The 26,304-nt window shown below is 39.4% G+C and overlaps 1 protein-coding gene across 2 annotated transcripts in view; it reads right to left on the bottom strand.

Annotated features, from left to right (window-relative positions):
* KCNAB1 (potassium voltage-gated channel subfamily A regulatory beta subunit 1) overlaps positions 1–26,304 on the bottom strand; it is a 399,751-nt gene that overhangs the window by 37,083 nt on the left and 336,364 nt on the right. The gene's annotated exons all lie outside the window — the stretch shown is intronic.

Genomic DNA, 26,304 nt, shown 5'->3' with positions numbered 1-26,304 from the left:
ATGAAGCAGAATATCTTTTTCCCTTTTTCATCCATATTTGTATATTTTATGCCCACTCTTTTGATTCTGCTATTTGAGTACATAAATTATATAGACATATCAAAAGGAAATGTATTATGCAAAACACTCGATAAAGAATAGTTTTCTAAACGTTCACTGAGATACTAAAAAATAAATTTAACCCAAATCCACCCATTCTACATGGTGCCTAATATTTCTGTATCCGTTATCAGTGGTTGTTTTTTATTTGGAAGCATCTGTCATTGCATTGTAGATTACCTGACTCAAGCCTCGAATTTCTGATCTTTTAAACTGTGTGACTGTCATCCTCATTGGTCAGACAGACAGATGTGGAAAGTTGACATGTAGCTTCTTATTCTATTATACTATCTGGAGCTTTTTATTTATACAAGTGTGTATCAGCTTCTTGGGACAGGCTTTATTTTGAAAGAAATTCTATCTTCTGGAGGAAAGAATAAAGCAAGCCAACTTGGCAGAGGATTGATAAGAGTAAAAAATATTTACCCTAATGAGATTTTCTACTGGCAAATCCAGTTTCATGCTGTAACAGGAGGCAATCTTTATTGCTTCTTTGAAAGTGTAGAGCTGGCTTTACTTCCTGGTTCTACCATGGGAGGCATCTGGAAGGAGATGCTGTCTTTATCTTAATGATATTAAAACCTCTACCCTACAGCAGATGCAACTCACTGGCAGCCCCAAATCCATTTTGGCTCCGCAGCGCTTATCTGTATTTGCCAGGTATCTGGTAACTAAACAAAAGGCAACTTTAAACTTGACATGGTGGAGTGGAATGATTTTCTCAGCTTTTCAACAGTGAACTACTTGGTAAAAAGAGGAGCTACTCACTCTGTTAATATTTTAAAATGAGGCACCTTCTGCTCTGTTATGTTCAAATGTAAGGCAGGCCCAGAAGTGGCTGGGCAACATTCACTGCAAGAGCCACTGCAGAGGAGGCTGCCCTGTCCACAGGGACACCCACCTCTTTTCCTAGTGTCCACTTCACCGTTCCACAGCTGTCTGCTTGTATCTAGGACTCTAAACCTCTTTTTTGGGGAGGGCCTTTCCCATTTCTGAGGTTCTTCTCCACTCCCCCACCCAAAGATGGCTGTTTCCCCCTATTTTCTCCATTAGAATTTTATGCTGAGGGAAGATTTATCAAGGTGTTTCACGGTAAGATGGTGCTTCTTAAACATTCCTATCATGTGACCCACTAAAGTGGACACAAAAGCATATGTTATTAGAAGGCTTGGCTTTAGCATAGAAATTTATGCAAATCTCTATTCTATACCGTAATAAAGCATTTGCTTTAAAACAATAATATTTTTCTTTATAAATCTTTGAGTAAAACTGCCATGAAAGGAAATAGTCTCCTGTCTACTCTGTGGCTTTTGTCCAACTCCCCTCAGCCACCCGTAGCCACCTTATCCACACACAGCACACTTCCTGTGCTTCAGGGGAAATGCATGCCTGGCTGTGAGGCAAAGAGCAGTGAGAGGGGGTCAGTGACTGAAAAGGTGGAATGAGTTGTCCCTCTTGGGGACTGGTCGTTAATTAGACACAGAGCCCTTGTTATGCCCTGAACTTCTATATATTTCCATGCCACATTTTATGAGGCTCCCTCACATAGACATAAAGGTCTTCTGTCATATTAATAACAATAATTTACACTAATTTAGCACGTATAATGTACTTGGTTTTGTTCTGAACACTTAACGTATATTAACTCATTTAATCTGCACAACAATCTTATTATAGCATAGGTCTGTTGTTGTTATTATCTTGTTTTGCACATGAGGAAACTGAGGCACAACAAAGGGGAGTAAATTACTCAAGGTTACCCAGCTAGTAAGTGTCGGGGTCAGGATTTGAAAGTAAGCAATCTGGCTCTCCTCTGCTTTTTTTAAAATAAATTTATTTATTTATTTTTGGCTGCGTTGGGTCTTTGTTGCTGCGCACGGGCTTTCTCTAGTTGTGGAGAGTGGGGGCTACTCTTCATTTCGGTGCGTGGGCTTCTCATTGTGGTGGCCTCTCTTGTTGGGGAGCACGGGCTCTAGGCACGCGGGCTTCAGTAGTTGTGGCGCGTGGGCTCTAGAGCACAGGCTCAGTAGTTGTGGCACACGGGCTTAGTTGCTCCGTGGCATGTGGGATCTTCCCGGACCAGGGCTCGAACCCGTGTCCCCTGCATTGGCAGGCAGATTCTTAACCACTGCGCCACCAGGGAAGTCCCTCTCCTCTGCTTTTAACCACAGAGAACACTTCAGCAAGTTATAAATGACAGACTTGTATCCATCAAGGTGGACCCGGAAGCCCTGATAGAGCATCACAGTTACATTTATGAAGTTAAACGCTAACTACAGGGCTCCTTTGGGAACCACAGAAAGCTTTCTCTGTTTTCTGAGAGCATGCCCTTTATATGGGCGGCTGCCCAGTGTGTGTGTGACCACCTGGTGCTCCTCTGGGACACAGCAACACTATAGACAGTCTCTCTTCCCTGCTTGGCTTTCACTGCCATTCAACTTTTACATATGAACCTCCTTCAATATAGGAAGTTGAAGGATAGACACAGATGATTGAGTGAACTACCATCTACGACATAAGGCAGGAAAAGGTAAGTGCTAAATAGAGAAAGAGGCATCGTGCTGTACAGGTGAAAAGGGAGAGCTGTTAATCCCACCACAGCTTCCCAGGCTAAGGAAGCAATGAGCAGTGTTTTTTAAACAAAGAGCACTGCTTTTCAAAAATATTTATTATGCTTTCCAATCAATTAAACAAAGATACATTGGTTAATATATAAAGCAAGTACCTGTACTACCAAGCTAATACGTTATAAAATATATATAATGGCACCCACATCTTGGCTTCAATTAAAAGGAACCAAGGCTCCTTAGAGAAATGGCTGATTACAGGGCTGGGGAAAGCACAGGTGAGCTTGGAACACCTTGTGCTGGGAAGCAAAAAAAGTCCTTAAAAAAAAAAAAAAGACAGTGGAGGATTACTGGACTGAATGTCAATATTATGACATAGTATAAGTGTGTTTCATGTTTGGTAATTGCAATCATTGTTGCTTTTGTTGTGGTCATCCATGTACAATGCTTGGTGTCAGTCTATCTATCTCTTGTAAAAATAAAATACAGTGTGTGTGTGTGGAAAAAAAAAAAAAAAAAAAAAAAAAAGATGGAGACATGCCAAAAGAACACAAAAGACCTGTCAAAGATGCTTCAAATGGCCATGTTGGGGATAACTGTAGCAACAAAATAATGATAGTAATGAATCATAAATCATTGGAAAAAAATCAGAATCCACGAGTTCATACTGATATAAATAACTGAATAAAATTATTAAATAACTGAATAAGTAAATGGGGAGAAGGGAAATCTCATCCTTACAGTAGAATGCCAACCAAAAAATGTAGAAAGTATGATGGAAATAGAAAAATCACCATCTGGCCAACACCACGGTACTAGTTTCAGGCAAGAATCATTGAAGAGTACTAAAATCAAGTAGGCAAAATGTGATGAGAAATAAGATATTTGCATAATTTCGAAGTGTCTCCCCCAAAGATACTCATTGGAGTGATATATGAATACACACACACACCTAATACATACTAAAGGAAAAGGTATATACTAAAGGAAAAATAGTAACTTTACAATGGAGAAACCTGGTAGTTACCACCTTAACCAAGGGAGCAAAGTTAACATCATCACTAATGGGAAAAAGCGACAGTATGCACCCCCTGATGTAATACACCAAAAAGGACACAACATCATTTCTGTGGTACTCTTGCCAAAAATGCCTAACCTGAATTTAATCACTAGTAAACGTCTGAAAAACTCCAACTGAGGGACATTCTACAAAATAACTGGCTAATAGTATTCTAAAGTGTCAAAATTATGAAAGACAAAGAAAGAATGAGCAACTGATCCAGCTTAAAGTAGCCCAAGACACATCACAGTGAACTGCAACATGTGATTTTGAGTTGGATTTGGGCCAGAAAAGGATATTAGTGGGATGATTGGAGAAATATGAATAAGATCCATAGATTATACAATATTATTGTGTCAACGTAAATTTCCAGATTTTGATACTTACACAATGGTAATGTAAGATGCTAACAGGGAGTCTGGATGAGGGGTATATAGGAGTCTTTTGTACTATTTTTGCTACTTTTTAATGTCTGAAATTATACCAGTGGATAGTTTAAAAATAGAAAAAGTAAAACATACAGCAAATAGAAACTTTAAAAATAATAAGATATAAAATAAGTGGAAATTATGTTTTCTTTTCATCCTGCAAAGGGTTATCTGGCACAGCCTGCTGTGGAGGCCACCGAGGGAGGAGTCTGGCTCAGCACAGCTAGTTTAGGAAATGGGTGGGTGGGTCTCTGGTGCTGGTGTGTTTTTGGAAGGATGCGGTGAGGAATGGGTTGGCTTCTGATCATGGAATCTGGGGTAGGAAAACTAGTATTGATTGTGTATTTCTAAATCCCCAGGACTATGCTTGGACTTGGACAGTCATGATATCATAGTTAATGTTGACAACTCAATACCACTGGCATTTTTATCTCATTTGTGTGTATGTGTGTGGTTATTGTTCTACTCTCTAGCTTTGTCAAAGTAACACATGCAGAGTGTTTAAAGAGTCGATGCCAAAAGGCTTGTAACAAAAAGCAGCAGTCTTTTGACTTTGCCTGCACCCCAGAGGTGGTAACCACTTCCAACATATGTAGCTGTTTTTTCTGATATTAACCTCTACATTTCTCAATAATATGTACGTATTATTTTCTTGGCCCAGTTTTTTAAGACATTATCCATTGATCTCTTGTGGAGGTGAGAGTTTTAGCTCCTGCTCGTACGCTATCTTCCCAATATATTCACGTCTCAGTTAGGGTTAAATTCATATTCTGTGTGTTCATTTCAATGACTGCATACTTAGTGTCCACTGTTGAGCAGAGTAGTTTCAATGATTACATCTCCCGTCTTCTATACCTTTTCATTTTCCTTTAGTTGACAATTGCTTCATTAGCTTAGTTTTATTTGGCACTATAGCTAACGCTTCCTGTAATTTGTGCCAGTGTCTCTCAATACAGTTTTCTGTGTTGGTCGAGCTTGTGAGAAATTCAGTTCCTTTTTTTGCCCCCTGGCAACATCCCATCTAGAACACCACCCCCACCCTCCTGCCACAGCCTACGCTGGTGCTCTCTATGCCTGCTGCATGACTGCCATCCCAGCACCTCTCACTCTGTCATCCTAGAAATTCCCTTCTGCCCTTGAACGAGCTGGATCCATGGCTTCCTCTTTGTGGCTTTATCCTCTCACTTTGGTGGAGCCCATTTTCCAGTAGCTTCTGAGGAATCGTGTTTGGGAGACAGGAAAGCCAAAATGCTATTATTTCCTCACCCCTGGCTGGTAGTTTGCCCACCATCTTTTTCGTGGAATTTTGAAGCCTTGTCCCATGGTCTTCTGGTTCTCAATTTTGCTGTTGAAAACCCCTAGGCAATCCTTATTCTTGATCCTTCTTGTCTACACTCTACGAAGTCTCTGGAATATTTTAGGATGCTTTTCCTTTTCACTTGTGAAATGTCATTATAATGTTACTTCGTGCGGGACTTTATTCTCTCGTTGTCCTGGGTACTTGGTAGGCACTATTGATCTGGAGACTCGTGTTCTCTAAATCTGGAAATTTTCTTGTATTGGGTTTTTGTTTGTTTGTTTGTTTACCTCTCCTCCATTTTATCTATTCTCTCTCTAAAAATCTTTCAGTTGAATAAATGTCGGACTTCCTGGACAGAATCTTAATTTTCTTATCTTTTCACTCCTATTGTCCATTTTTTTCCCCTACTGTCTGGAATATTTCCTCAACTTTAACGTCCAACATCTTTATTGACTTAAAAATTTTTTAGCCATTATAATTTTTAATGGCTAAGATTTTTTTTACTAGTTCTATGCTGTTCTTGCTCTCTTTCATCCTGTTCTTATTTAATTGATGCCATATCTTCTCTTATCTCATCAAGTATATTAATTATAGTTTCTTTGAACATTCTTATATTGCTCTGCATTAGTCTGTTTTCTTTTCTTCTACTTACTTGAGCTCTCTTTTTTTCATCAGTAGCTTTCTTTGAATGTCAAGTGATTCTTGGGTTTCCGTTCACATTTAAGAATAAAGCACTAAAATTGTGCGTGGACAGCATTTGTCACTGTGGGAGAAGTTAGGGCACTTGCCACCTTTTCCCACTGGGATTTTCTTCCACAACAATGTAGACTTTTTTTTTCTGGGATAGTTTATTTTCTCCAGAGAAATATTCTATTATTTTCTGCCTGGGGAAAGTGTAACTTGGCTGTTAGTGACCTGGAGGTAAGTGAGAGGAAAGGTCTGGGGATCTCAAACTTCATAATTCTTTTTTTTTTTTTCAGCCTGGCCTCACCTTCCTCTGTATCTGGTACCCCTCAGACTAGAGCCTCTCAACTCAATTTCTCGAGGTAATGTATCTCTTGCCTCCTTCATTGGAGGGGAAAGGCAGGACCCTGCCTGCAGACCTGGGGATATGGAGCTCTAATGGTTCTGTATAGTTTTTTGAAAAACTGCCTTGTTTCTAGCTCCCACCTCACCCCCATCTTCTGTGACATTTGTGCCTCTCATGCCTTAACCATTCTGAGGTTGTGTGGTACAAATTAACTTGCTTCTTGTAGGCACTTTATATAAATCTTTCCTCAGTTTTGCTAAGTCATTTACCATTCCTCCATCCCTTTTCCACTTTCATATATATTGGTCCAGGTTTCCAGTTGTCTGCTACTTTCATCAGAAAGGAAGTTTCTATTTCTGTTCCTTGTATGTTATTTTTTTTTTTTTAAAGAGAAAGGAGCAGAAATATATCACTCGGTCATACTAAATCAAGAGGTTTCCTCACTGTTCTCCAAATGAAGAAACTGAGACTCAGAGATTAGATGGCTTTCATTTCCTCACCCACTCCCTATTTCACCCAAACCACTCCTTGTCAAAGTTACTGACGATCTCCACACTGTTAACACCAATGGACAATTCCCAGTTCTCATCTTACTTGACCCATCAGTAGCATTTGATACAGTTGATTACTTCCTCTTCCTTGATATGTTTTCTTTACCTGCTCCTTGGGCACCACACTCTTCTCCCCCTCCTCCCAACCTCCTAATACTGGAATCTCCAGGGCTCAGTTCTTGGTCCTTTCTTTCTATGTCCTTTTTTGCTTTTTCTGTCTTTCTGTTTTTACTCCCTGTGTGATTTTATCAATTCTCAAAGCTTTAAATACCATTTACATGCAGACAACTTCCAAATTTGCATCTCCATCCCAGGACTGTCTCCTGAGTTTCAGAATCAGTGTCCAACTGCCTACTCAACATCTCCATTTGGATGTCTCATGAACATCTCAAGCTCAAGATGGCTAAACCCAGACCCCCGATCTTCCCCCACAAACCAGCTCCACCTATGGTATTCCCCATATCAGTTGCTGGCAGCTCCATTCTTCTGTTGACTCAGGTCAAAAACCTTGGCATCATTTTTCACTCCTTTCTTTCTGTTACACCCACATCTAATCCATCAGGAACTTCTGGCTCTACATTCAATACTTCTCTAAATCAGACCACTTTTACACTTCCACAGCTAGCACCCTTGTCTGAGCCATCATCATCTCTCACCTAGATTGTTACAACTCTTTCTTTTTTTTTTGGCCACACCTCACGGCATGCGGGATCTTAGTTCCCTGACCAGGGATCAGGGATTGAACCCACACCCCCTGCAGTGGAAGCGTGGATTCTTAACCACTAGACCGCCAGGGGAATCCCTACAATTATTTCCTAACATGTCTCCCTGCTCCTACATTTGCCCCTTTATAATTTATTCTAATTCCAGGCCAAAGGGATCCTTTAAAATTGTAAGTTAAATCACATCACTTCTTTGTCCAAAATTCGGAGGGTCCCAAAAGATCTGGCCCCTGTCATCTCTCTAAACTCACCTTTTTCTACACTCTTCTTTCCTGACTTTCTGCAGCCACACTGGTGTCCTTGATGTTCCCCAAACACAGCAGGCTGCTCCCATCTCGGGGCCTCTGCACTGTTTCTACAGCCAGAAACACTATCCTTATCTCCCTCCCAGTTACTCACTTTACTCCTTCAAGTCTCTACCTTTTCAGTGACCACTCCTGACTCCCAGCATTCCCATTCTCATTACTCTGTTCTACTTTTTCTTTATTCCATAACACTTATCATCTTCTAATAGTCTATATAAGTTAATTTTTATTGTTTTATTTCTTGTCTCTCCTGCTAGAACGACTGTGTCCCACAGGGATGGGGATCTTTGTCTATTTTGTTCTCTTGTCTATCCCATGCATCAAGAACAATGTCTAGTGTATAGCAGGCACTCAAAAATATTAGTTGAATATGAATAAATAAATGAGGCAGGTTTTAGACCTGAGTATTTTTACTATATAATGTTCTCCTCTGGGCCATCCTGAGTGTGGTATGATGACATTATGTTTTGAGGAGGGGCTTGTGAGATTTGTACTGTGCTTGAGAAGGAAGTAGGGGAAATGGATGGGAGAAATAAAATTTCATTCTTTTTCCCTTCCCCAATTTTTCTTTTTGGTCCCCATATCTCCTTTTTCTGCTTTCTGTTAAGTTTTGTGTGAATTCTTATGTCATTTTGTTTTTTCTCTTGTCTTATTATGCACTCATTTCTAGGGGTAATTCGGTTTGTTCCATCACCAAATATACTCCCATTTTCCATGAGAGTGACACATTTTCTTTTTTCATGCAAGTAAAGGAAGATATTGATAACACTAAACTTTCCTCTTCTTTCTACTGCTTTCCTGTGACCACATCTTCTGTCCATTGGCCTTTAAAAAATAACAACAACAAAAAATGAATTTTCTTGTATAAGTAAATTCTGAGTTGACTCCACTAGGGTTTCAGAAAGTTGTCTAAAAGGATCTCATTTAGTTATTAATTTTATATGATTGGTTTCACTGAAGCTAGTCACACTGGTCACCTTTCAGTATTTAAAACAAATAAATAAAACCTAACATAAAAATGCATTTAAAAAGGATGGATAAAGTTCAAACTGCAGAGGTCGAGGTTTTGTGGCTTATCATCTTTTCTAGTGTTTGAACACTGACAAACAATTACTCCCCAAAATAGAAGTGACACTTTCAAAAGTCCTCAGATGCCTCGGGAGGGTTTGCAAGGTACAAGGGATGTCTGTGTGTAATGTACACATTTCATACAGGTGACCAAGAGCGTTATTTTGTAATTTGTGGAGATTTGAATTTTTAGCACACAAGGTTTTCCTGAATTTCCAATTATATTGGACATAATGGTATTATAAAGCAAACAAATTTGTTTTCTGAAACTAATGGAAGAGTTAATTTTTTCATGTGTAATTTAAGTCAGATCAATTTAAAATTAGGTATTTAAACATATGTAAATAGTATGTGGAACGAGCATACTCTTTGTAATGTAATTACAACCCAGCTTTATTTTTTAATCTCCCGCTAGCCCTTTACATTCAGTAGGAACAATGAAAACTTGGCCCTGATGAAAACGCAGACTGGTCCCACAGCTTTTCTGCCCACTCTTGGGTAACAGACAGTCCTGACATCCTTTTAGATTGTAAACACAGCCTCTATAGATCTCAGTCAAAACTCCAAACTCAAATTCCTTTCCCTTTCCTAGCTGGGACCTGCTTAGGCTAAACACCTGCAGCAGGGGGTAGTGAGATGGGGCATGGCTGGCTTCTCTATTCCTCTACTTTCTGCTTCTCCCCTGAGCCCTCTCCTGGTGGCTCTGGGTCCAGCTCCAGCCCACACCCTCCAGGAGGCTGTCCTCCTAGAGAACAGACCCAAGACGACCCCATGCAGGAAACATTCACAGTTGCCCTTCCGGTTGCCCCCAGGGAGGCTACACTCTCCTGGCTGCACCGTAAAGTAGAGATTCAGCCCACTTCTCCAGCTCTAGATGTGCCAGACATGAGTCAGCTCCCCCAAGCCTATCTACTCCCCAACTACGGGGGTCACAGCATAGTTTTCTCCAGATACGCCCTCCTCACTAGATCCTTTGTCCTTCTCTCTTTCAACTTTTATTTTCTTGAAGCAAGGTGAGGGGACTCCAGAGGCAGAGAACTGAGAGTGAGGGAAAGTTCGTCTTTACGGCAGAATGCCCTTTCATAAATGGGGGAGGGTAATTGTAATAACTCCCTACTATAATAACTGCTGCAGGCAGGGATTGGCAGTGGATGCCAAATCCAGGTTGTGAGGAACCAGGCTATTCACGTGGTCACAAAGAATCACACCCCAGCTTATTTATTCACTATGGTACCAAGTCTTAAAGGTACTGTCACAGTGGAGAAAACTGACAGATATCACCTTAACCGAGTGATCAACTTTAATATGACCAGCAATTGAGAGTGACCCTCCAGGGACCGCAGAGAGACACACTGAGAAGGACCCAACATCACCTGTGTATCTTCTTGCCAAAGATGCTTGATCTTAATATAATCATGAGAAAACAATCAGATAAATCCAGACTGAGAGACATTCTCCAGAACAACTGGCTTGGATTTTTAAAAAAATGTCATTGTTGTTAAAGAGAAAAAAAGGTGAGGAACGATTTTAGACTATAAGAGATTAAAAAACCATTAGTACTAAATGCAATGTGAGGCTCTTAATTCAATCACAGACTCATCTCCCTCTCAAACAACAACAGAATCCTAAAAAGGACATTTTAGGAAATTTAAGTATGGCTTGTGTAGATAACAGTGGTGTATCAACGTTAAAGTTCTTGAGTGTGATGAGTGCATGATGCTTTTGTGGAAGAATGCTGCATCTCAGGAGAGAGAGAAGAAAGTATTTATGGGTGAAAGGTCACAGTGCAAGATAACAAGAGAGGGCAAAATAGAGGCAAAATATAGCACGATTTGGTAAATCTAGGTAAAGAGCATTGGCTGTTTATTTCTTCAACTTTTCTGTAGGTTTTTAGTTTCTCAAAATAAAATGTCAGGGGAAGAAAGAGACACGGAGCCAGCTCTGGCCCTTTTCCTTTGCAAGTACAGTAAGTCCCCTACATATGCACCTGCAAGGTGCAAACTTTCAAAGATGGGAACATGCATTCGCATGTCCAATCACCTGAGTTAGTTCAAGTGTCTGGCATACACTGTCACGTGCGTGCATCCTCTACAAGTGGTTGTGCTTTTGTGTACTTTACTGTACAGTACTGTACAGAGTACAGTAGTACAGTATCTTTATTTCAAGCCCAGGATGGATGTCCGGAAGCAAGTGTAAAAGCAGCGCTGATGTAGCTGGTACTACTGTACTTTTCAAGGTACTGTACTGTAAGATTAAAACTGTTTTATTTATTTTTTGTGTTTGTTTTCTATGTATTATTTGTGTGAAAAGTATTATAAACCTATTATAGTACAGTACTATACAGGTGATTGCGTTAGTTGGGTACCTAGGCTAACTTTGTTGGACTTATGAACAAGTTGGACATACAAACGCGCTCTTGGAACAGAACTCGTTCGTATGTAGGATACTTACTGTATACAAATGAAGATTTGACATCTCTCTTTGAAATTCACCAATTTTCAGCTGTGTCTCCATGCCTGGTTGAAACTTCGGTTCTGACACCTTAATATATGTATTATATACACACACACACGTAACAATAACAATCTCAAAATACTTGTGCAGGGCATTACGAATCAAACATTTCCACTTATCTCACGTTATCGTCACAACAATCTTGGAAATAGCTAGACCAGGTACTGTTTCTATTCTTCCCATTTTCCAAATGAAAAACGGAGCAGCAGTAACTGAGCAACTCAAGCAAGTGCACACACCTAAGACTAGCACCCTCGTCCTCTGATTGCAGATCCTGTATTTTTTCACTACACATATTCAACATCCAGGAGGGCTTTAAAAAGCCATTGAGCCTTTCATTACTTCATTTTTTACAGAAAGTGAGAGAGAGTCTTAAGGGTATTTGTTTATCCCCACTGTCTGAGAATTCCAGATTAGCAATGCCACAGGTGGCTCTGCTCAGACCACTGAATCCACATACTAGTAAACCCTGAGCGAGACGCTGCTTTGACAGACAGCTAAAACCCCCAGCCTCACCTGCCCAGGCTGGAGAGCTGGATAATGTTAGTCTCCTCATGTCACCGCAGATCAGCTACAGCACAATGAGGAACTTAAAGAGATGAATTCCCCTGAGATTGAGTTGACATCCCCTCAGAATAGGGAGGTGAATATTGTCACAACTCCAGCTACTTTCAGGGAGATAACTCACACAGAAGGAAGCTCACATGAGTCACAAACCCACAGCCCCAGAATACTAAGCAATTCTGTTTCCACCTGACAGCTGGGGTGAGCAGAAGCCGTCTCCGTTCTCTCTCTTTTTTTTCTTGATTAAAAACAACTAAAGGAAAAAAAAAAAAACAACACCCTTTCTGAGCTTGGTGAAGACCACAAATTTGTGGTGAGGAGGTAAACTGGGCCTCCAGACACGTGGCCCACGTTGTTTCTCCTTTTGTGTGTTACTAGTGATAGCAGTTGTATCCCTTCTGCCTTCACTGTTGACTGAAGATGTGATGAAAGGGAAAAAAGGGAGAGAGAATAGAGGAAGTAGGTAAATTGCATAGAATATTACCAGGATCCTCCCTTCCAAAAGGATTTTATGAAATGAGGTTAGGAATCTTTGGCTTCCATAGAAAGCACAAAATATACCCGTAAATGTTTACAAATTATTATCGGGAATATTGTTTCCTTTAAAGCCAGCTCATCACATATTTTCTTCAGCCTTGGCAAACTTAACTTCTCAGTATGTTCTAAAACTCCTATTCTCTCTATGGAATCTAGTTGGAAAATGAAAATTGTTAACCAGGGCTCTGTTCCGGTTAGATACATATCAGAGTGATCCATGCTCCAAACTCTGGAAGTTTTTCCAATGGCCCTGGAAGTTGACTCTGCAAATCTGAGGCAGCAGGCCAACAACTAAGGGTGGTGAACTCTGTAATGTGCCTTTGCTGTGTTACTTAAGATTATGCAGTTTTGCTCTCGAAAGTGAGAGAAGTGAATAAGGAGGATAAATGAAACTGTCTAGAGAAACAAGTAGCTTGTGAGACAGACAGAATGCACATAATGTGTAGAGTAAGACTAAGTGGATTAGTAAGCTCTGAGTCACGGTAGCCATAGACAAAGTAGAAAATGTGTGTACTGAGCATTGAGGGAAGGGTGATGATATTCACAATGATATTCACAATGCATCCTTACACCTATGACATGAAACACAAAACATTCAAGATACACTAAATAGGGCTTCCCTGGTGGCGCAGTGGTTAAGAATCCACCTGCTAATGCAGGGGACACGGGTTCGAGTCCTGGCCCAGGAAGATCCCACATGCCACGGAGCAACTAAGCCCGTGCTGTACAACTACTGAGCCTGCGCTCTAGAGCCTGCGAGGCACAACTACTGAGCCAGCGTGTCACAACTACTGAAGCCTGTGCGCCTAGAGCCCGGGCTCTGCAACAAGAGAAGCCACCGTGGTGAGATGCCTGCTCACTTCAATGAAGAGTAGCCCCCGCTTGCCACAACTAGAGAAAGCCTGCACGCAGCAACAAAGACCCAACGCAGCCAAAAATAAAATAAATAAATTTAAAGAAAAAAGATACACTAAATATACATGAACTGCTGATTTCGAGGAACCAAGATGGCGGAGTAGAAGGACGTGCTCTCACTCCCTCTTGCGAGAACACCAGAATCACAACTAGCTGCTGGACAATCATCAACAGGAAGACACTGGAACTCACCAAAAAAGATACCCCACGTCCAAGGACAAAGGAGAAGCCACAGTGAGACGGCAGGAGGGGCACAATCAGAGTAAAATCAAATCCCATAACTGCTGGGTGGGTGACTCACAGACTGGCAAACACTTATACCACAGAAGTCCACCCACTGGAGTGAAGGTTCTGAGCCCCACATCAGGCTTCCCAACCTGGGGGTCTGGCAACGGGAGAAGGAATTCATAGAGAATCAGACATTGAAGGCTAGTGGGATTTGACTGCAGGACTTCGACAGGACTGGGGGAAACAGAGACCCCACTCTTGGAGGGTGCACACAAAATAGTGTGTGCATTGGGACCCAGGGGAAAGAGCAGTGACCCCGGGGGAGACTGAACCAGACCTACCTGCTAGTGTTGGAGGGCCTCCTGCAGAGGCAGGGGGTGGCTCTGTTTCAACATGGGGACAAGGACACTGGCAGCAGAAGTTCTGGGAAGCACTCCTTGGCGTGAGCCCTCCCAGAGTCTGTCATTAGCCCCACCAAAGAGCCCAGGTAGGCTCCAGTGTTGGGTTGCCTCAGGCAAAACAACCAAGAGGGAGGGAACCCAGCCCCACCCATCAACAGTCAAGTGGATTAAAGTTTTACTGAGCTCTGACCACCACAGCAACAGTCAGCTCTACCCACCACCAGAGCCTCCCATCAAGCCTCTTAGATAGCCTCAACCACCAGAGGGCAGACAGCAGAAGCAAGAAAAACTACCATCCTGCAGCCTGTGGAACAAAAACCACATTCACAGAAACATAGACAAGATGAAAAGGCAGAGGGCTATATACCAGATGAAGGAACAAGATAAAACCCCAGAAAAACAACTAAATGAAGTGCAGATAGGCAATCTTCCAGAAAAAGAATTCAGAAAAATGATAGTGAAGATGATCCAGGACCTCGGAATAAGAATGGAGGCAAAGATCGAGAAGATGCAAGAAATGTTTAACAAAGACCTAGAAGAATTAAAGAACAAACAAACAGAGATGAACAATACAATAACTGAAATGAAAACTACACTAGAAGGAATCAATAGCAGAATAACTGAGGCAGAAGAACGGATAAGTGACCTGGAAGACAGAATGATGGAATTCACTGCTGCGAAACAGACTAAAGAAAAAAGAATGACAAGAAATGAAGACAGCCTAAGAGACCTCTGGGACAACATTAAACGCAACAACATTCATATTATAGGGGTCCCAGAAGGAGAAGAGAGAGAGAAAGGACCAGAGAAAATATGTGAAGAGATTATAGTCGAAAACTTCCTTAACATGGGAAAGGAAATAGCCACCCAAGTCCAGGAGGCGCAGAGAGTCCCATACAGGATAAACCCAAGGAGAAACACACCGAGACACATAGTAATCAAATTGACAAAAATTAAGGACAAAGAAAAATTACTGAAAGCAGCAAGGGAGAAATGACAAATAACATACAAGGGAACTCCCATAAGGTTAACAGCTGACATCTCAGCAGAAACGCTACAAGCCAGAAGGGAGTGGCATGATATACTTAAAGTGATGAAAGGGAAGAACCTACAACCAAGATTACTCCACCCGGCAAGGATCTCATTCAGATTCGATGGAGAAATCAAAAATTTTACAGACAAGCAAAAGCTAAGAGAATTCAGCACCACCAAACCAGCTCTACAACAAATGCTAAAGGAACTTCTCTAAGTGGGAAACACAAGAGGAGAAAAGGACCTACAAAAACAAACACATAACAATTGAGAAAATGGTCATAGGAACATACATATCGATAATTACCTTAAACGTGAATAGATTAAATGCTCCAACCAAAAGACACAGGCTTGCTGAATGGATACAAAAACAAGTCCCACATATACGCTGCCTACAAGAGACCCACTTCAGACCTAGGGACACATACAGACTGAAAGTGAGGGGATGGAAAAAGATATTCCATGCAAATGGAAATCAAAAGAAAGCTGGAGTAGCAATACTCATATCAGATAAAACAGACTTTAAAATAAAGAATGTTACAAGAGACAAGTAAGGACACTACATAATGATCAAGGGATCAATCCAAGAAGATATGACAATTATAAACATATATGCACCCAACATAGGAGCACCTCAATACATAAGGCAACTGCTAACAGCTATAAAAGAGGAAATCAACAGTAACACAATAATAGTGGGGGACTTTAACACCTCACTTACACCAATGGACAGATCATCCAAAATGAAAATAAATAAGGAAACAGAAGCTTTAAATGACACAATAGACCAGATAGATTTAATTGATATTTATAGGACATTCCATCCAAAAACAGCAGATTACACTTTCTTCTCAAGTGCGCATGGAACATTCTCCAGGATAGATCATATCTTGGTTCACAAATCAAGCCTCAGTAAATTTAAGAAAATTGAAATCCTATCAAGCATCTTTTCTGACCACAACGCTATGAGATTAGAAATGAATTACAGGGGAAAAAACGTAAAAAGCACAAACACATGGATGCTAAACAATACGTTACTAAATAACCAAGATGTCACTGAAGAAATCAAAGAGGAAATCAAAAAATACCTAGAGACAAATGACAATGAAAACACGACAATCCAAAACCTATGGGATGCAGCAAAAGCAGTTCTAAGAGGGACGTTTATAGCTATACAAGCCTACCTCAAGAAAAAAGAAAAATCTCAAGTAAACAATCTAACCTTACACCTAAAGGAACCAGAGAAAGAAGAACAAACAACACCCAAAGTTAGCAGAAGGAAAGAAATCATAAAGATCAGAGCAGAAATAAATGAAATAGAAACAAAGAAAACAATAGCAAAGATCAATAAAACTATAAGCTGGTTCTTTGAGAAGATAAACAAAATCGATAAGCCATTAGCCAGACTCATCAAGAAAAAGAGGGAGAGGACTCAAACCAATAAAATTAGAAATAAAAAAGGAGAAGTTACAACAGACACCAGAGAAATACAAAGTATCCTAAGAGACTACTACAAGCAACTCTATGCCAATAAAATGGACAACCTGGAAGAAATGGACAAATTCTTAGAAAGGTATAACCTTCCAAGACTGAACCAGGAAGAAACAGAAAATATGAACAGACCAGTCACAAGTAATGAAATTTAAACTGTGATTAAAAATCTTCCAACAAACAAAAGTCCAGGACCAGATGGCTTCACAGGTGAATTCTATCAAACATTTACAGAAGAGCTAACACCCATCCTTCTCAAACTCTTCCAAAAAATTGCAGAGGAAGGAACACTCCCAAACTCATTCTATGAGGTCACCATCACCCTGATACCAAAACCAGATAAAGATACTACAAAAAAAGAAAATTACAGACCAATATCACTGATGAATATAGATGCAAAAATCCTCAACAAAATGCTAGCAAACAGAATCCAACAACACATTAAAAGGATCATACACCATGAGCAAGTGGGATTTATCCCAGGGATGCAAGGATTCTTCAATATACGCAAATCAATCAATGTGATACACCACATTAACAAATTGAAGACTAAAAACCATATGATCATCTCAATAGATGCAGAAAAAGCTTTTGACAAAATTCAACACCGATTTATGATAAAAACTCTCCAGAAAGTGGGCATAGAGGGAACCTACCTCAACATAATAAAGGCCATATATGACAAACCCACAGCAAACATCATTCTCAATGGTGAAAAACTGAAAGCATTTCCTCTAAGATCAGGAATGAGACAAGGATGTCCACTCTCACCACTATTATTCAACATAGTTTTGGAAGTCCTAGCCATGGCAATCAGAGAAGAAAAAGAAATAAAAGGAATCCAAATTGGAAAAGAAGAAGTAAAACTGTCACTGTTTGCAGATGACACGATACTATACATAGAGAATACTAAAAATGTCACCAGAAAACTACTAGAGCTAATCAATGAATTTGGTAAAGTTGCAGGATACAAAATTAATGCACAGAAATCTTTTGCATTCCTATACACTAATGATGAAAAATCTGAAAGAGAAATTATGGAAACACTCCCTTTTACCATTGCAACAAAAAGAATAAAATACCTAGGAATAAACCTACCTAGGGAGACAAAAGACCTGTATGCATAAAACTATAAGACACTGATGAAAGAAATTAAAGATGATACCAACAGATGGAGAGATATACCATGTTCTTGGATTGGAAGAATGAATATTGTGAAGATGACTACACTACCCAAAGCAATCTACAGATTCAATGCAATCCCTATGAAATTACCAATGGCACTTTTTACGGAACTAGAACAAATCATCTTAAAATTTGTATGGAGACACAAAAGACCCCGAATAGCCAAAGCAGTCTTGAGGGAAAAACACGGAGCTACAGGAATCAGACTCTCTGACTTCAGACTATACTACAAAGCTACAGTAATCAAGACAATATGGTACTGGCACAAAAACAGAAACATAGATCAATGGAACAAGATAGAAAGCCCAGAGATAAACCCACGCACATATGGTCAACTAATCTGTGACAAAGGAGGCAAAGATATACAATGGAGAAAAGACAGTCTCTTCAATAAGTGGTGCTGGGAAAACTGGACAGCTACATGTAAAAGAAGGAAATTAGAATACTCCCTAACACCATACACAAAAATAAACTCAAAATGGATTCCAGACCTAAATGTAAGACCAGACACTATAAAACTCTTAGAGGAAAACATAGGAAGAACACCCTTTGACATAAATCACAGCAAGATCTTTCTTGATCCACCTCCTATAGTAATGGAAATAAAAACAGAAGTAAACAAATGGGACCTAATGAAACTTCAAAGCTTTTGCAAAGCAAAGGAAACCATAAACAAGACAAAAAGACGACCCTCAGAATGGGAGAAAATATTTGCCAACGAATCAACGGACAAAGCATTAATCTCCAAAATATATAAACAGCTCATTCAGCTCAATATTAAAGAAAAAAACAACCCAATCCAAATATGGGCAGAAGACCTAAATAGACATTTCTCCAAAGAAGACATACAGATGGCCAAGAGGCACATGAAAAGCTGCTCAACATCACTAATTATTAGAGAAATGCAAATCAAGACTACAATGAGGTATCACCTCACACCAGTTAGAAGGGGTATCATCAGAAAATCTACAAACAATAAATGCTGGAGAGGGTGTGGAGAAAAGGGAACCCTCTTGCACTCTTGGTGGGAATGTAAATTGATACAGCCACTATCGAGAACAGTATGGAGGTTCCTTAAAGAACTAAAAATAGAATTACCATATGATCCAGCAATCCCACTACTGGGCATATACCCAGAGAAAACCGTAATTCAAAAAGACACATACACCCCAATGTTCATTGCAGCACTATTTACAATAGCCAGGTCATGGAAGCAACCTAAATGCCCATCGACAGACGAATGGATAAAGAAGATGTGGTACATATATACAATGGAATATTACTCAGCCATAAAAAGGAACGAAATTGAGTCATTTGTTGAGACGTGGATGGATCTAGAGACTGTCATACAGAGTGAAGTAAGTCAGAAAGAGAAAAACAAATATCGTATATTAACGCATGTATGTGGAACCTAGAAAAATGATACAGATGAACCGGTTTGCAGGGCAGAAGTTGAGACACAGGTGTAGAGAACAAATGTATGGACACCAAGGGGGGAAAACCGTGGTGGGGTGGGGATGGTAGTATGCTGAATTGGGCGATTGGGATTGACATGTATACACTGATGTGTATAAAATTGATGACTGATTAAAAATATATATATATACATGAACCATATGAGGACTCAAAGTCTTTTTTTTGTATAATTTTTATTGTCAAGTGTGGTCTTAAATTAGTCACCCACTGGTGACTCCATTCTGGCTTCAAAAATCCTCTGTGCAAGAAATGCAAAGAGTCCATATCTGCACATCAGACTAACTGGTGAACTACAGTTAATGGCTAGGTGGATTTGTCCCTGAGTCTTTCCAATAGAGCAAGTGTGCTATTGACCCAGGCACCTTCTGTCTGCTGGTGCAGATATTCAAAAAATATCAATTGAATGAATGAGTGAATCTTATTATTGAGTTTTTTTCTAGATACACTTCTGAAAATAAAATCACAGGCTTAAGATCACCTTTTGACTGAACAGATTAACCCTGGAAAATCTATAATTACCTAATTTTAAAAGGCATGGAGAATTTCAGAACAAAATTTCAAGGAGAAAAATGTGAGCTAGAAGAAAATTCCATTGCCAACTGTGTACCTTGATTCTACATGGCCTCACCACAGACCCTGGCCAACCCTGCAGCTTGGCCACCTTCATTTGATTTTCATCACATTTTCATCACATTATAATTTTAGGGTCTTAGTCGTCTCCTTTGAGAGAGACCCAGAGAGAAGGGAGTTTTATGTGTATGTGTGTTGTGCGGGGCATTCTAGAAATGAGGCTTCTGTTTCTTCCCCTGCTGTGAGTGAGGTGCTGTACCCACACTGCTAACTCCTTCAGAAGCCACTTTATATGTTACCTCCATTTTCAGGGGAGGAGACTGAGCCTCAGTGAGGATAGAAACTTGCCCTAGGCATACAGTCTAATAGGTAGCAAAGCCAGGATTTAAAGCTGTGTCTATCTGATGGCCCCCAGGTCCATTTTATAGAAATATTATCCTAATGAAAAGGAGGCCCACGATGATAGAAACATGAGATTTTTCTAAAAAACCACACCAGAGACTGAAAGAACACAAAGTGAACTCAACCATCCCCCCATGTTATTTCTTAGAATGAATGAAATTAATTTCTTTTTTAACAGCATGACTTGGTGTTCTGTAAAGGATAAAACATCAGCTGAATACGTCTAAAGTAGCAGTAAAATGTTTGGTGAATTCACAGTTAAGATGGAAATAAAACTGATTTAGTAAAATTGGAACACAATGTTTTTTTTTGCCATGGGCTTGGTAGGGTTTGGCTCATCCTCTTAGATATGAAAATCACTTTCTCCAAATTAATTTCTTGAAAACTCAGCTGTCCTAGCCTTTCAAGCCAGGAGGTTAGACTGATCTGACGAACACCAGAGGCCCTCAGAGCATCCTGGCCAGGGTCATAAATGAAATGGGTTAGATAATTTTAATATTTGACATAGTAATCCTCAGGGGCAACTGAACTGCAAAAGAATCATACCTCCATTCATTTCTGCTCATTTAGGTATCAGCCAGATTTCTGGAGAGAGATCTGGCATCTGGATGCTGCTGTTAAGGCAGATGAGGAGAAACGGGATGTAAGTGTCCTGGCGGCTTCCCTGGTGGCGCAGTGGTTGAGAATCTGCCTGCCAATGCAGGGGACACGGGTTCGAGCCCTGGTCTGGGAAGATCCCACGTGCCGCGGAGCAACTATGCCCGTGAGCCACAACTACTGAGCCTGCGCATCTGGAGCCTATGCTCCGCAACAAGAGAGGCTGCGATAGTGAGAGGCCTGCGCACCGTGATGAAGAGTGGCCCCCACTTGTCGCAACTAGAGAAAGCCCTCGCACAGAAACGAAGACACAACACAGCCAAAAAAAAAAAAAAAAAGTGTCCTGGCGCCCTTTGCCAGCAACCTATCCTTCTTAATATCACCCTGAAATATGCTGAACCAGATCAGGTACCAGAATGTTCATAGATGTTAGGAAACCAAAATAGGTTTTCAAGTAGAGAAAGGTGATGGTGGATCTATTTAACTTTAGAGCTTCATTCATTCAATCAAACAACTTGTTCACTCATCCATCTAATCATCCATCTATCCATCCATCCATCCACACAATAAATATTTATTGAGCCCCCAGTACGTGTCTGGTGCTCTGCTAGACTTGAACTAGAGTTTATAGACCTGTGTGGTCAAATAGTAGCCACTAGCCACATGTGGTTATTGAGCACTTGAAATGTGGCTGGCCCAAATTAAGATGTGCTATAAGTGTGAAATACATAACAGATTTCAAAGACTTAGTATGAAAAAAAGTAATGTAAAATATCTCCTCAGTAATTTTTATATTGATTGTATGTCAAAATGATAATTTTTTATATATTGGCTTAAATTAAAATATATTTTTACAATTAATCTCACCTGTTTCTTTTTACTTTTTAAACGTAGTAATAGAAAATTGAAAATACATATGTGGCTTTCAAAATATTTCTATGGAACAGCACCATTATAGCCTATTTGCAGAAGATTTCTTCCTATTATGTTTTTTTGTTGGGGGGACAGATTGAGGGTGTCTTTCAGGGAAGACAATAAAATACAAAGGCAGAAGGGATGATCCATGGTGGTTAGACAATATTTCTAGGTTTGGGGGTCATTACATTTTTGTTCTGAAAACTTTACTTTGGATGCTAAATATCCAGGTCCAGTGTTCTGGAATTGAGAAAGTGTAGAAAATTTGGGATCCTGTAATGTTTGCCACTCTCTGGTATTTCCTGAGCTGTCATTGGATGTCCTAGATTCCTGAATATCTGTAGATTCCTGCTGGCATATGTGGACAGTAAAAAGATGGCTTAGAAAGAAGGAAATTCTTTGGAATAGGTTGTTTGACATGATGATGGTATGAGAATTAAGTGAAGCTAACTTTGATCTTGTCTCTCTTATTTGAAATAAGACATCTGGGTTGTTTTATGTCTGCATTGACCTACTAGCAGGAAAAAAATAAATAATTTGAACTGTAATTAGATTGAGAATAACATCTAATGACTCAGGGAGTCTGCGAGATTAACTAGTTTTGGCAAAAAATTCTAAATAAATAAAAGAGGACTCAATTCCAAATTTTTTTAAATTAAAATTTAATTAAAATGTAATTTAATTTAAAAATCATCATATTCTCAGGTCAGTGAATTTAGTGGCCTTTCTTCTTTCCTATTTTAAAGAGCTACATAAACTAAAATGGGTCCCCTCTTTTTTCTACTATTCACAAGTGGTACATGGCTTATAGCCTCCTTTCATGCCCACAATCATGCTGAGTCATTTCCTCTCTGGATCAATGAGAAGAGTATGGATGGAGAAGTTAGCCTAGCACTTGTGAATGACAGAAAACCACACCAAAAACTCCTAGTGCAGGTCCTCAGACACACAAATGCTCTGTGTCTATCCATGTCCAACATGATTCATGTTGGAATGAACTTTCTCTTGACTAATGAGCTTAAGAGAAGATTTTGAAATATACTTTGGGGATTTATGGAAGTGAGAGACTTAAGAATGTGAGTATCATGGAGCTCAAGGAACTGTCAGTGACTCTACTGGGAAGAACACAGAAGTATAAGAAAGAAGAAATGGGACATGGGACTGATTTTTTCTGGAACTGGAAAACATGCCATCAACGCCAGATATTATAGCAGAGACAGATGGCATGGCAGGCACTGTGAAAGAAAAATGACTTACTACTAGGTGAACCAGAAAAAATAAACAAGAAGGACAGAGGAAAAAGTACACAAGTTCCCCTCTGTTGTCAGGAACATCTTCCCATAGCTGTAAAATGTCTAATTGCATTCCACAGGGTTGTAGATTACAAAGGCAGTCTCACCCCCTTCTCCATTGGTTGCACTTTGGGAATTTATGGCCATTCTTTTGAAAGGACTCACTTTTTGTCTAGTGGCTTTCTAAGGAAGGAGGGAAGGCAACAACTAATTTGATACATGATGCCAATATTATGAAGATGCTACTGCTAATCTTCTTCTGGCTCAATTTGTTGTCATCTGATATGTAGAAACTGGATGAAACTCATGTTGGTTTATTCTAGAAGTGTTCCCAATTAACATCCTTTCATGGTGCGAACCAAGAGGATGGGGTTGGCATTTTAATAAATTTAAATCAAAGTTGTTTAAAATGAGTCTTAGAAAGCTGGGCTAAGTTCTCTCATTAGTTCCCCAGGGTTTAATATAGGTGCCTTGGCAAAATCATAAGTTAGGGTGTGTTGTGGGTCCATGGAATTGACGGGGAATGGTTGAAACCAATAAAGGTGATCTACAAATGCTAAGGGTTTACTGTGAGGCACACATACAAAGAACAGTGCCAACATATGTAGATTTAATATAGGAAAATTCAGCAATATGCACTTGGCAACCACTGTTCCATCGCTTATATTAGACAGAAATGGATGCAGTTGAGCCTAAAATTGCCAATGTGAGTTGCTAAAGTAAGAAAAGTATGTGAATGATATTAAGGCCGTTACCAAAAAAAAAAAAGGTGTCTGGGAAAGTATCTAGTGATGGTTTTGTCACTATATTTGGAGAAGAAATTGAGTAATTAAAGGATACAGAGTAACATTGACAAACAAGTCATTACTATAGGGTTTTCAAGGGTAATTTTGATTATACGTAACATTTACTTTTCTATTGTTTTTAGAAACCCTAATAGCCTTCCTAAGGTAGACCCCATTGTACAGGTACAACTTTCATTCACATACACACATATATGATTCACAAAATCATTGCAAAAATGAAACTTAATAACAACATGGAATCCAGACATAGCTTACACACCTTTTTTTTTTTTTTTTCATTTTTAGAAGAGAAAATGCACCCAAGGCTACCTGGAAATCCCTGTCTATTTCTTATTTTTTTCTTATTTCCTATTTCTTCTCTCTGTTGCCCGGATCAGTCCTTTCCTCTGTTACAGTAAAGAAGGAAAGACTAAATGTAGAGAATGAGTTTCTAGAGACTAATACCAAACTGGCCCTTCCATCTGGCTCACCTTGGAACAAATGAGTGTATTGTTTGAGGATACACATTTTCTGCAAAGCTAGGGAGACATCACAGGGAAGCTATTTCAATCTGGAATAAGTCCTACATGGGGACTTGCCTGTAGTGTGAACCTGCTAAGTCGTCCCAGAGGAATAAGCCTTGGAGTCTTATGTGCCAGCCAGGAGTGGGTCTCTCTTCGCTGGGGGTGGGAGAGAGCAGGCTACATTCCAGCATAAGGAGGCTGGTTGCCGCAGAGCTTTGAAATGCCATGTTTCTTGACCTTATCAACAAGTACAAATCTCTATTTGACACCCTTCATTAGACTTCAGAACTTGGACAATGACTCATGATAAAACAGCTTCCTATTCTGCTTTGTGGAATTTTTTGTAAGAAACTCAGAGAAAATGTAAATATTCTCTGATTCCAGCGGAGACTGGTTAATGCTCCAGTTATACATTCTATCAGGTAGCAATCTGGTTTGTTTTTGTTTTTGTTTTCTATGTTTTGAAGCTCCCTTCTGATAAATGTCAACACATAATTAGTCTTCATGTAAGAGATACCATTATCTTATCAGTATCACATAGTTTGGCTCCTAACTGAGAATTTTCTCCTTCTGTAGGTATATAATGCAAATTATAATGTTTTCTGTTTCAGAGACTTCTATATTATATCCCTCAGATTAAAGATAGTGGTAGAATGGGGAAAATGAGCCAAAAAAAAAAAGATGCTGAAAAATCCCAGATGTTCTTCTTTCCTGTACATAGCATAATTGCAAAGGACATTTTTCCAAAGAGGAAAATAGTCACTAGGCACTTAAAATGGGAAGCAATTTCAGTCTTTCACAGCCACCACTGAATGGCATTTTACTTGACAATTGTGCTCATGTGATAGCTTCAGTGCTCTGTTTTAATGTGGCATTGAGAATAGTGTGACATATTATCCTTGCAATAAGCACTTCTTACACTAATAAAATGTTTATGATTTGCTTTATCAAACACCTATTCTTTGCTTTGATAAAAATGTGCATTTTATGTCATTTCCATGGATAATTTATTATGAATTTCCAACACTGATATTGCTTTATAATAAACTCCTAATTTACTCAAATCAAAAAAAGCAGAAAACTCTAGGAGAAAATTAGATATATAAATATATATTTTAACCATTTCTCTGTGGTTGAGAAAGACATAAATAGCAAGGAAAATAGTTTCCACAACTTTTATTTTCAGAAATGCAACCTACAGAAATATCTATATATACTGCAATCATTTATAACTTCCATAACTTCTATAACCCTCTAGCAAGAACAAACCTTTACAGAACCTGATTTATTACAAGATCCTGAACTACCTTTTGAATAATCAAAACTAAATTTACCTTAGTGTAATTTTATGTCAAGTATTCTAATTCTTTAAAAATTTGTAAAATCCATGTCATATAGTAAACCTCAAATAACCAAAACATTTTTTTTTTCCTTCTTTTTCCCAAATATCTTCATTCTCATTCACCTCAGGTATATGATAATCCATATGATTATAAATCTCAATTAACTAGAACCTTCTTTTAAATTTTTCCTCCCAAACTATCTTCAATCATCCTAGGTAGTTTCCATAAATAAATGCAGATTGAAGAAAATCTGGTTTTAGGAACATTCTGAAAGCTTCCACAGGGAGATACTTAAATTGTCTTTAAACAGTTGTTAACACAATGGGGATAAAATATTGCAGCTCCTTGAGAATCAAAAACCAGATTGCAATGAAGAGTCACATTTTCAAGTAGTCGCTCCTGT

The sequence above is a fragment of the Balaenoptera acutorostrata genome, chromosome 4, assembly GCF_949987535.1.
Source record: "Balaenoptera acutorostrata chromosome 4, mBalAcu1.1, whole genome shotgun sequence".
Classification (NCBI taxonomy): Eukaryota; Metazoa; Chordata; class Mammalia; order Artiodactyla; family Balaenopteridae; genus Balaenoptera; species Balaenoptera acutorostrata.
The sequence above is the reverse complement of the archived record's forward strand: the minus strand, read 5'-3'. Positions and strand labels throughout refer to the sequence as shown.